Source organism: Thamnophis elegans, chromosome 6 (assembly GCF_009769535.1).
Source record: "Thamnophis elegans isolate rThaEle1 chromosome 6, rThaEle1.pri, whole genome shotgun sequence".
NCBI classification, from domain to species: Eukaryota; Metazoa; Chordata; class Lepidosauria; order Squamata; family Colubridae; genus Thamnophis; species Thamnophis elegans.
The window spans coordinates 65298106-65310454 of record NC_045546.1 but is presented as its reverse complement, the minus strand read 5'-3'; the positions used below and the strand labels follow the sequence as shown (position 1 = coordinate 65310454).

Genomic DNA, 12349 nt, shown 5'->3' with positions numbered 1-12349 from the left:
CGTACAAAAAATGGTAGTTTTCTTTGCAAATTTAGTATTTTATTTTTTACATCTCTGTAAAGTAAAATAAACACCGGCCAAAGTCGAAGCCTTGCTCAAATTCCTTGCCTTACAACTGCAAACAGAGGCCAGGGTTTCTTACTTTGCTTTGATATTGCTTTTTACTTCCTGCTCTGTTTAAAAAAGCTGATAGTTTTGGGACACTATAGTTTTTTTATTTTTTCACATTGTTTTCTTATTTTGAATTGATATTACTTTTTAACTTCCTGCTCTGTGTAAAAAGCTGACAGTTTTGAGAAATTGTCATTCTCATGCTGACAGCTACCCCTGTCAGAAAATGCTTCGTCATTCATTTTGCTTCTGGCATTGGGAAGGCATTCTGGAAGGTTTAGGAGAATACATGTGCTCAGCCCGTCAATCATTTTCTTTCAGTCAATGGGAGGCGGCTGTGAACCAGAGCAATAACGTCATTGGCTGCTGATGTCAAACTCGTGCTCTACAAATATGAACCTATGAGGTTTTCTGGTGAAAATATGTCACAATTATTCAAGTTGAAAGTGAGTGTGGGTAAGGTAGGTCTGGCGTATCAGTTGTTACAGCATACCCGTGTGAAAGGCCACGTGTGTTACAGTGGCTAGGTGTGTGTTTTTGAACCTGCATTACCGGGTGAGAAGGATTATGAGTCACAGAGATTTGGCTCACAATGATGTTAAAGTACTTCCTGTAAAAAGGGTTTGAGGTTCAGGGAGGCATGGTGGATATGACATTATAGACCTTCAAGGTAAGGGGGGGATGAGGGTGGGAGGCGTGGGGAGAGTGGGAGATGAGGGGGGGGTAATGACATATAAGTGGAGAGGCTACACTGTAAACAAAACACATCACAAAAGCGGCAAGATTACAACAAAAACAAAACAAAGGGGCGGGGCTAAAAGGCCTCTAAATTTTGATATGTAGTATATACTACTAAACCCCATCCAAGCAGGAGATCCTACACCATTTCTGACATATTGCAGTCCAATGTCTTCTTGAAAGTTTCCAGTGATGAAGCTCCCACAACTTCTGAAGGCAAACTGGTTGATTGTTCTCAATGTCACAAAATTTCTTCTTATTTCTAAGAAGAAATTTCTCTTCTATCCATTATTCTTTGTCTGGCCTTCAGGTGCTTTGGAAAACAGGATGACCACCCTCCTCTCTGTGACAGCCCCTCAAGCATTGGAACACTGCTATCATGTCTCCTCTGGTCCTTCTCTCCACTATCCATGCCCAGTTCCTGTAACCATTCTTCCAGTTCCCTAATCATCTTCGTTGTTCTTCTCTGCACTCTTTCTAAAGTCTTAACTTCTTTTTATAGTGTGGTGACCAAACCATGATTCAGTATTCTAGGTATGGTCTTACTAAGGCTTTAGAGTGGTATTAGTACCTCATGTGATCTTGACTGAATCCCTTTGTTAATGCCACTTAGGATTGCATTGGCTTTTTTGGCTGCCACTGCACACTGTTGGCTCATATTTAACCAATATTAACATTATTTAATATAAATATTAAATATATTTATATATTTATAAAACAATATTAAATATAACAATATTTACTTGGTTGTCCACTAAGACTCCAAGATCCCTCTCAGTGTTAATGTTCTTAAGCCTGGTTTCCCCAAATCTATGTGTACTTTTGGTTTATCTTGCCTAAGTGTAAGACTTTATTTTTCTCTACACTAAATTTCATTTTGTTAATTGGGACCCAGTATTGAGGTCTGTCAAGATCCACCTGGATCTTGAGCCTATCATCTGGGGTGTTGGCAGATCTGGTTTTTGATTATCTTTTCCAGTATCTTCCCGGTATTGATGTTAGGCTGATTGGTCTGTAGTTTCCTGGGTCTGTTTTTTCCCCATTTTTGAAGATGGGAACCACATCAACTCTTTTCCAGTCCCCTGTTAGTTCCCCGATGCTGCAGGAGTTTTGAAAAATATGGTACAGTGGTTCTGAGATGACATCTGGCAGCTCCTTTAGAACTCTGGGATGTAGTCCATCAGGTTCTTGTGATTTGTATTCATCAAGATCAAACAGGTTGTCTCTTACAATTTAGTTTGCTTATTTTAACTTTTATTTCTAGTCTGTTTTTGGTAGGTTGGGCTATAATTTCTTTTTGTGTGAAGACTGATCCAAAGAATGATTAAGCAGCTCTGCTTTCTCTCTGCTGCTTGTTATTTCCTTGCCGTCTTCTCTCTTTAGTGGACCGATTGTTTCCTTGATTTTTTTCTTATTTGTATGTTGAAAGAAACTTTATTATCTTTCACTTTTGTTGCAAGTCTTTGTTCATTCTGAGCCTTTGCTTTCCTTCATCTTAGTTATGTGTCCTTCTTTCCATTTTTTGTATTTGTCCTTTTTGTCTTTCAATTTGTCAAAGAGATCTTTGTGCAGCCACACTGGTTTCTTCTTGGAGTTATTTTTATTTTTCAGTGGTATTGTGATGGCCTGGGCTTTTATGATCAGATTTTTCAGAGTTTCCCAAGCTTCTTGAGTTGTTTTCCATTTTAGGATTTGTTAATTGATTAGAAAAAGTACACCAATTTTTTCTGCTTGGTTGGGAGGCCTGTAGCAATGTCATTCATTTTTTTCTTTTATATTGACCCATATGCATTCTAGGTGGTTTTTGTCTTTGATTTCGTGCAATTCTGTAGCAATACAGTGGCCTCTTACATATAGTACAACCCCACCTCCTCTTTTATGGGGTCTGTTTTTTTGGTACAGTTTGTATCCTTCTATCTATTATGTTCAATTTGGCATATTCTTCTTGCAAGGTTTGGGGTTTTTCATTTTGTAGGTTGTAGGTTTCCTCTAAACCCTTTCGTTTTTCTTCTAGCAACTCAATTAGTTTACATTTGGTACATATATAATTTGGGTCTTCTATGGGCCTAAGTGTATACATGGAACATGGAACACGCTTTACAGATCACTATAGCATCAGTGTCAGATCCCTATCAGGACGCTGTCATTCCAGCAGGGAGGGCCAGGATGCTCTTCTACAAACTTTTCCTGTTTCTGGCCTTTCTATCACTTTGATGTACATTCTTGGGAAAGGACAGGCCTGAGGCCATCTGTTTTGTCCCAGTTTCGAAGGAACGGGCAAAGTAGCACTTGAGAACAATTTATCATCTTCTCAGCTCAAGTTCTCACAACAACTTTGCACCTGTGCATTGACTCGCCTTGGACTGTACATAGGGGAGCAGTTTTGCAACATTAATCTAACGGTTCTGAGCAGGAATTTCAGAGCCAGTCTTCTTGCTATCCCTATCTCTCAATAAAAGTTTCCCTTTTAAAATGCTACTTGCTTCAAGAGTTCTGTTTTTTTGATGAGATAGGAGAGGCAAGTCCTTACAATCAGTTTCTTTTTCCATGAGTGGATTAATTTTTTGTGTGTGAAAATGTAGGTTTTACCACAGATTTTTAAAAGGGAAAGTGTCCAATTTAGAAATTTGATATTCTAACAGATCATTTAAAATTTCAAAATTTAGGTGAAAATGTCTAGTTTAAAATTTAAAGTTCTAGCAGTTCATTTAAAATGTTGAAATTTAAAATTTTCAGTGTTGAGTGGGGCTTAAATGCAAGGTTTGTTCTTACCCTGTAATGGAATATTCTATAATTATCCCTTTCCTCCCTGCCTTCTTGTGAGCTTTATTTGTTCCTTTTTTTCTCTACCTTTATATGTTCCATGCTTGGTATTATCTACTTGTCTTCGATTTTTTTTGCCTTGTGCTCTGTAGTTGTTGTCTTTTTATCCTCTCTTTGAACTTGCTTTTCGCCTGCCACTACCAGATATTCAGCTCTCCCTGCTTTCCTCAGTTCACATCATTTCCCCTCACGTCTGTTGGTCTGCCACACTGTTCTGTTGCTTTTCGCAGTCAGAGGTTCACTGGTCCACTGTGCTACAATGCTCAACTGCCAACGACAGCCTCAAATTCCAGCTTTGCTCCACTGTTGCTTTCCCTGCTACTCGCTGTGCTGGTCTCAGGCTTATATCCATATAACCATATTTTAGTTAGATAACTACTGTGTAGTAGACTAACAACTTTCCACGTCTATCAAAAATATGAATGTTGTATTGCAATACTGCAGTAAAGTGCTGTCAGAATAATAAAAAGTAAAACATTAATTTGCCAATCTGTAATCTTTTTAATTTATAAGACACTCTTCGTCCGTGATGGCGAACCTATGGCACAGGTGCCACAGGTGGCACGAAGAGCCATCTCTGAGGGCACGCAAGCCATTGTCCTAGGTCAGCTGCAGCGCTCATATGTGCCCTGGCCAACTGATTTTCGGCCTTCAAAGGGCCTCCAGAGGGCTTGAGAGGCCATTTTTGCTCTCCCCAGGTTTCAAGAAAGCCTCCAAAGCCTGGAAAGGGCAAAAAATGGGCCTACGGGGCCTACCAGAAGTAGGGGTGGGGGTGGTGGAGCAGTGGAGGGGGGGGGTCATGCATGCATGCGAGGTGGTGCGTGGGGGATTGAATTATGGGCACATGTGCACGCTTTCGGCATCCGAGCCAAAAAAGGTTAGTTATCACTATTCTAGGTGAATAAAATTGTTCTTCTTTTATTCATAGTAAAATGCTATGCTGCGTTTTTGCCACTAACCCTTTACCCAACCAAAATATCAAAATGTCATAAAGTATCAAACATGATTGATACATCAGGAGAAAAGAGGAATACTTTGTATCAACAACTAATCGTTCTTCTTTAAAGAAAAAAGAATTGTGTTGGAAGAACAATTGAAATTTAAAAAAACGTTTCTCAGATACTTATATATAGCTGCATCATAAGCCTAAAATTATGAAATAAGATAAATTGTCAAATAAATATTTAACATTTATAGAGATAACTCAATATAAGTGTCAGCCAGCCTGCTGCTTGCTACCATGGAAATGAGAGGAGGGGTCCGTGGAGAATTTTTCACAGCGTTTTTTGCAACTACGGTCTGGGTTTTGCTTCTCTCTCCAAGGTCATTTTTTATAGCTTTGGTATGCAGCAGCTAGAGATGATGCAATTGAATCAAAGACTTTCTCAAAACATTTCCTGGCTGGTGCTTGCTGTCTGGTTGCCTAGCTACCAGGGAGGTTGGGCTCTATGGTTTGTTTCAAGTTGCTGCTTCGTGCACTTTTACTTCAGATCTTGCCTAAAACTAATATTCAGTTCTCTCCTAGTAAAAGTATATTTTCTCTGAATCTATGGAGTCAAGAGTTTTTCTTTCCTAGGAATCGGATGGAGGCAGCCCTGACATTAGGCAAGATTTACGTTCAACCCAGTGTCAGCAGTCTACCATGGGGACTGAGCATCTAATGTCCAACCACGGGAGTGAGCTGGAGAAACTGAAGCTATGGCCAGCTCCTCGACTAAACCACACTGTGCTTGAGATGAGGCACAATGGTGAGAAGAGCTGGACCTCAACAATTTTATTATAAAATAAAAAACTTGTTTAGACCACAAGAAAAGTCAATCAGGCTTACCCCTTGTTATGGAGCAGAGGGAAGACACCCCCCCCCCCTGGAGGGAAGCCCTGTTTCTGATACAACAGGTTACGGGGAGTTGAAGAGCCTAAGAAATTCTTACACAGATGGCTATCCAAGGTTCCTGGGTAGCTCCATCCAGCCCAGGCCATGGATGGAGCTACTACGGTGGGAGTTGCACCTGCTCTACCTGGTGTCAGGGCAAGTGATGCCACTTCTGGCAGTGGCTGCTGTGCAAGCCACTCTACCTGCGGAGACTGTTCCTCAAAGGCACCGGGTCCATCCCAGCCCTAGGACTGAAGTATGGGGGAGACCCTGGGCAACTGGAGTTCTTCCTGGTGCAAGTCTGGAACTACTGCAAGCGTATGATCATAAAAATCTGGAACCCTGAAAACTCTGTGCAAGTTGTCCCCTAAATAAATCCATTGGGCTCATTACTTTAATCGGTTCAATTTTACCCTGCATTATGTCCTGGGGGGAGGGGGGGATTTAATGGCAGATCTTTGTCTAAGTTTCTCCAATACAACAATATTAAAACTGAAGTGGTCCGAGCTGTTATTCAGGGGAAGGAGTCTGAGATTCCAAATGACTGTGTGAGAAGCTTAAAGAAGCGCTAAAGGTTGAATGGCTTACTACTCATATAAATGACTGCACCATGCACGATGGACTAGCTTAGGTCTGAGCCAAATTATATGTGCCCTTAAGCTTGAGGAGCACCATTTTAAAAGGTGCTCATGATTCTGAGTCAGCAGAACATTTTGGATTTGTAAAAATCCTGCACTTGGTTAAGAGACAGTTTTGGTGGCCTTCCTTGAAGAAAGACATCGAAAACTATGTAGCCAGCTGTCCAATTTGTGCAGCAGTTAAGAGACCACTGGGGAAGCCCACAGGGCCTTTGCAGACTATGGCCAGACCCCAGATACCATGGAAAAAGGTATCTCTGGACTTTATTATGGAATTGCCTGAAAGTGGGGGGGGGGGGGACACTGTTATTTGGGTTTTTTTTAAAAAAAAAAAAACAACAGATGCACTTTGTTCCCTGCCACAAGATTCCTTCCACAAGATGCTAGCTAAACATGGGGGAGGAGCCGATGCTGTGACGAGACAACGTACAATCTCAAAGCTCTGAGATCACATTCGACACTTTTATTGCTAGGGGGGTCCAACGGACCTAAATCATCCCGAAGAGATGGTGAACAGAAAGATTACATCTTGCTGGTCTCGGGGATATCGCAAATCTCCGAGAAAAGCAGGGGAAAAGTCTTCAGCTGGCAATAAAAATTCCAGTCTATCAAGGCTGACAAAGTCAGGGCAATATGGAGAAGTGTTAATCTGGTGAGAAACTTTTATTGTTTTTTAAAAAAACGGACTGCCTATAACATTTAAAAACTAACTTAAACCAAAGAATAGAAGAACTTAGCGGCGATTTTGATTTTTGTAATGGTTCTGGATAGTGGTTATCTTACTTTCTAAATGTTATTTACATGGATTGATTCTAAGTAAACCTTTTCAAATGGATGGATTACTCTAACATTTCTTCTGACACTCTGTAATCTACAAATTGGCTGTTTACATCTCGACACTTTCATTGCTTGGCTGTTCTGGCTTAAGATCTGATAAGAGTGTACAGCTGTCCCTTTGTAGTTTGTTTTTACTTGCAAGTGTTTCAATCTTGCTGAGCTTCTAAGAAAAAATACAACTGCATACAAACATGGCGTCTCTTCAAGCAATACTTTTAGCTTTGAAGAGGGTGTTTGATACAGAGGAAAGAATTGAGAGAAAATTGGACTATTTGGTGCATTTGGCAACAAAATGTGATGAAAAAACTGAGGCTGTTCATCAAATACAAAATAAGAAGATGGAAATTTAAAAAATTGAAATGCAAGAGTTTGAGCCTGTTGATATTTGTGGCAATTGGTTGCCACAAAGAATGGAATATTCTAAGAGGAATTAAATGGAAAGAAAACTAATTTCAAAGGACAGGACATAGAAGGAGAAGAAAGCATTAAAGAACTTATGGACTATGAAATACTATTTGCAAAATATTTGATAACACTGCTGAGAATTGTTTTGTTTGTTTTGTTTTGCCTTTATTTGTATGCCGCCCTTTTCCCTGGGGGGACTCAGGGCGGCTCACAATTCAAAAGAGGGAGGGGGAGAAGACAAACAATAGACAATACAGCATGTTAAAAAGAAAACACAACAATCGCACAATTCGAGTGGGGCTACAATCTTAACCCCAGGCCAGCCGGGACAGCCAGACCTTTAAAGCGGCGCGGAAGGACTGGAGGGTGGTGAGGGTCCGAATCTCCACAGGGAGTTCGTTCCAAAGGGACAGAGCAGCCACCGAGAAGGCTCTCCTCCGGGTAGTTGCCAGTTTGCACTGGCTAGAAGATGGGATTCGGAGGAGGCCTAATCGATGCGATCGAATCGGTCTAGTGGAGGTAATTGGCAGTAGGCGGTCTCTCAAGTAAAGGAAACAGAAGGAGGGCGTCAACATTATATGAGAGATACTACAACAAGAAGGTGCAAAGAGGACTTCGTACAGACTTGTTTAAAAAGATGTTTGGAGAATTTGATCCACAAATGGCAATAGATATAAGATTGTTTTGTTATTGGAGAGATACAGTTTGATAGATGGAAGAGTATAATTCAAAATTAGCTAAACTTAGTTAAATCCAGTGATAATAGGTACAGTTAAATAAAAATTGATAATGATAGCAATGTATACAATGTTGAGCTGTTATGATTAGTAGTAATTGGATATGAGAAGGGAAGGTTAGAAATATTTTTGGACTATATATAAAGATTATTAATAACAATAATAATAAAAAAACAAAATTAAGACACAGTCAAGTTTTAACTAATAGGGGGGAAATGTTATGATATAGGATATAATTAAATAAAGGATAATGATAATAAATTATATACATGGAGGATTAGAAAATTTTGGTATTAAATATTATGGATGTTTAGCTAAAACAGGATATCAGGACTTAATGTTAATGGAGGATTTTACAAATAAGTAAATGAAATGCCAGCATATGGTTATGTATTAAATCTTGGTATATTTTAGGATGAATGACGTTTAAATAACTATAGTCAAATAAAAGTGGAGGCATGATGATGGTAATATAATAATAATAATAAATAATAATAAATTAATTTTATATGTGTTGCTAAAGCCTCTGTTATGTGGGACCGAATGTCAGGCAGCCTGCTGCTTGCTGCCATGAAAATGGGGAGAGGGATCAATGGAGAATTTTTCATTGCAGCTTTGCAACTATGGTCTGGGCTTTGCTTATCTCTCCAAGGTCATTTTTCTAGCTTTGGTATGCAGCAGCCAGAGACAACGTATTTGAATTAAAGACTTTCTCAAAACATTTCCTGGCCAATGCTTGTCCTCTGATTGCCTAGTTACCAGGGTGGGTTGGTGGGGGGTGTTGGGCTTTATGGTTTGTTTCAAGTTGTTGCAATGAGCACCTTTGCCTCAGATCTTGCCTGAAACTTGTATTCAGTTCTCTCCTAGTAAAAGTACCTTTTCTCTGAATCTATGGAGCCAAGGAACAGCATATTAATGGGACCTCAAATGGCAAGAAAACTGATCAATAAAATTTTGTGAACTCCCAGACGTCTATAGTCATGAGATCTTAATGGCTATTCATGATCTTTATAACTTTTGAAATATGTACTACTGATTCATTCAAGCAAGGATTTTATCATGCACAACATATTGAAACAGGAATTTAGAAGAAGTGATAGCTATTGTTTTACACTACTCTTTCCATTTATCACTTATCTATTGTCTTCTTTGAAATTAAAAAAAAAGACTGAAAAGAAAATCAAGCTTTTCAATCAAAATGCTAATTCTGGTTCTTCACTTAAGCTATTTTACTCCCATCTGACCTTTACTAGCATTACTATAGTACTACATTCATTATTTGCTGTATTAGCTAAAAAAATACAAACTTCTGTTTGATTCACTCATAACACAGTATTATAAAATGTGTCTTCACTGTTTTTCTATTTGTAACATTATCAATCCATCCACTTTGCTTTATAATGGTTTCTTTCTGCACAGGTAAGCAAATCTGCCCAGAGACATCTCTGTGGGCATGTGCACCATCGCCAGTTGCTCTTATGGTTTCCTGCAGACACATGTGCACCAGCCAGCTGGTCTTCACAGGCACAGGAGCACCTGAACAAGGCCCAAAAATCAGTTAAAATAGGCTGAAAACAGGCCATTTGGGGGGCATTTTCAGGCCATATTTTGGCCTGAAAATGGTCCCAGAATGCCCCCAAAACAGACATGTGTGCGCTGTCCAGCTGGTTTTTTGAGTTTCTGGCACTCCGGCACACGGACATGCATGCACATGCACCGCCTTCTGGTTTGGGCACTTGGTGTCGAAAAGGTTCACCATCCCTGCATTAGAGGATAACATTATTCATGCAAAAGACAATGGACTTGAAATGAAAAACCAGAATTTAGATCACCTCCTTTACATGTAATAAGAGAGTATAATCCAAGTGTATTGAAGAGGTCAAATACTTACTTTAGGTGGTTTCAAATGATGGTTAGAGGCCACATTTTCTTTATACTAGTTATGTGGAAGAAAGATTTTTAGCTGAAATTCTCTTTTTTAAAGCTGCAACTTTACCTCCTCTCTTATTTTTTATTTGACTATGCAATGTTTGCCTAAGGGTAATGACAGATCTTTGCTGCTTCAGAGTAGTCAAAGCAGGGACGTGCAGTCACTAGAGGCAGGGGAGGCGGGGCCTCACCAGTCTCATGAGGAAAAGGAAAGAATTTTAAAGAATTTTTTAAAAATAATTTAAAAGGCCAAGGTAGTTGCTGCCAGACTCCAAGTCACAGTGACTTGGAGTCTGCTTAGTGTTAACTGTAGGGGGAGGCGAGACAACTATGGGCCTCCTTTGCATAAGGAATTTTTCGCCTTTTAAGAGTTAAGCAAGGGTTAAAAAGCGAAAAATTTTGTATGCAAAGGAGGCACGTGATTATCCCGCCTCCCGATCTGGGAGCAGCGAATCATGCCTTGCAGTTGAGCACGCTTATGTTGGGCGGGTTATTTCGCTCTTGTCAGAAGAGACCGCATGAGAGCCGAGTCCGGGAGGAGTCAGTTCTTCAAGCAAACTACAGGCTCGAGGGACCGCCTTCCCTCCCGCCACTCGGTTTATTTTTTTGCAAAGGAGCCGGCGCTCCTGGAGGCTTTGGAGCAACAGCCGTGACTGCGGTGGGCTTTGGCTGGGTTTGGGATTCTACCACCCCAGATGGGGCGGAAGGGGAAAGAGACTCTCGGGGCTGAAAACACGGCGTCCTCCCCACCGCCCGAGCAGAAGGTAAGCGGAGCGCTGGCCGGAGGGAACAGCATGCTGCCTTTTTGGCCCTCAGGCACGTGTCAAGTCGTGGGTGGCCCTCTGTAGGCGCTCAGACAGCGTGGCTGCCTGTAGTAGAAACTTTCAGGGAGTTGAAGTCGAGGACTCCGTAAAAGGGCGAATCTTTCAAAGCCCGTAAGGCGTGGTGGGTGGCGCCCTTGTTTGGGTCCAAGATAAGGCAGAGTTAACCTCCAAGAGTTGCCTGTGGCTGAGTTTTTCCCCCTTCTCTCTCTTTTGCTTTCTCGCTCTCTCCTTTCAACCCTGTCTGCTTTATAGACCGGTGCTTGGAGATAGACTTCGATCTCGACCAGGCAAACCGCGAGGGGCAGAGATGGAGGGAGGGGCTGCCTGCCTGCCTGAGTGGAGTGCGAAAGCAAGAAACCGGTATGACTAAGGGCGGCCAGAGGTGCATGCCTGGGTTTTTGGGGTGCGCTGTGTGTGTGTGTGTGTGTGAGGGAGTGAGTGTGTGAGGGAGTGAGTGCGGGGAGAGCCCAGAGTGGCAGTCACCCACCTACCCTCCTCCCTGCCCCTGTCCCGCGCAGCTGGAGGGCCATGCTAGGAAAGAGGCCATGCTTCCCAAACTTCTTGCCCCTCTTGCTTGGCCAATGGGTGCCAAGAGCTGCCGCCGCGACCACCACCGAATGAGTCCTTCCTCAGCCAGGGATCGCAGGAGCTCGCCCTCTTCTCCCTTACAGAGCGTGCGTGCACAGGCCGGCGAGATGAGCGGGCCTCCACTTCAGGGCCCCCGCGGCAGGACTTTAAAGTCCTGACTCGGACTCACTGTATGGCGGATGCCGCCGGAGCCCTGCCTCCACTTTAAAGCCCTGGCAGTAGGGCTTTAAAGTCCCGGCACCACGTCTGCCATAGAGCAGGTCCCGGTCCCGCTCTATGGCGGATGCGGCACCGAGGCTTTCACGCTTGCCTCACCGGCCATGAAGCTCACCACACGTCTCTGAGTCAAAGCTTTATAGCAAGCATCCTCAAACTATGGCCCATGGACCAGATATGGCCCTCCAATGCAAGGTATCTGGCCTGTGAAGTGGTGGGATGAAAAGCTTGTAAAGTAGTGCTTTAAAAGTCTTTAAAAACAGCCTTTCAGATGTTTTTCACAGCCACTTGATCCAGGGCTGGTGGGTGAGTAGGGGAGGGGTTGCTCTGGCTTGCAAAGCAATTATTTCCGGCTTGAAAAACAGCTCTGTTGCCAGCAGAGTAGCCATGTGATCTTGGGGGATGTGAGTAGGGGAGGGGCTGCTTTTAAAGTAGCACTTTGAAAGTGGGTGGGGGACATGTCTCCATGTCTCCTAGCTTTTTTAAAATCAGCTGAAGTTGGCTAATATTAATTCAAATGCAACCTCAGTATAATTCCTGAAGGATAATTCATCCACTAGTTTGATTCTTCCCATATATCTATCAAATTTGTAGCTGAACAATTTTGGTAGATATTCATGTGCGTATATA

General features: G+C 41.9%; 1 protein-coding gene across 1 annotated transcript in view; it reads right to left on the bottom strand.

Annotated features, from left to right (window-relative positions):
- DMD (dystrophin) overlaps window positions 1–12349 on the bottom strand; it is a 1161901-nt gene that overhangs the window by 98854 nt on the left and 1050698 nt on the right.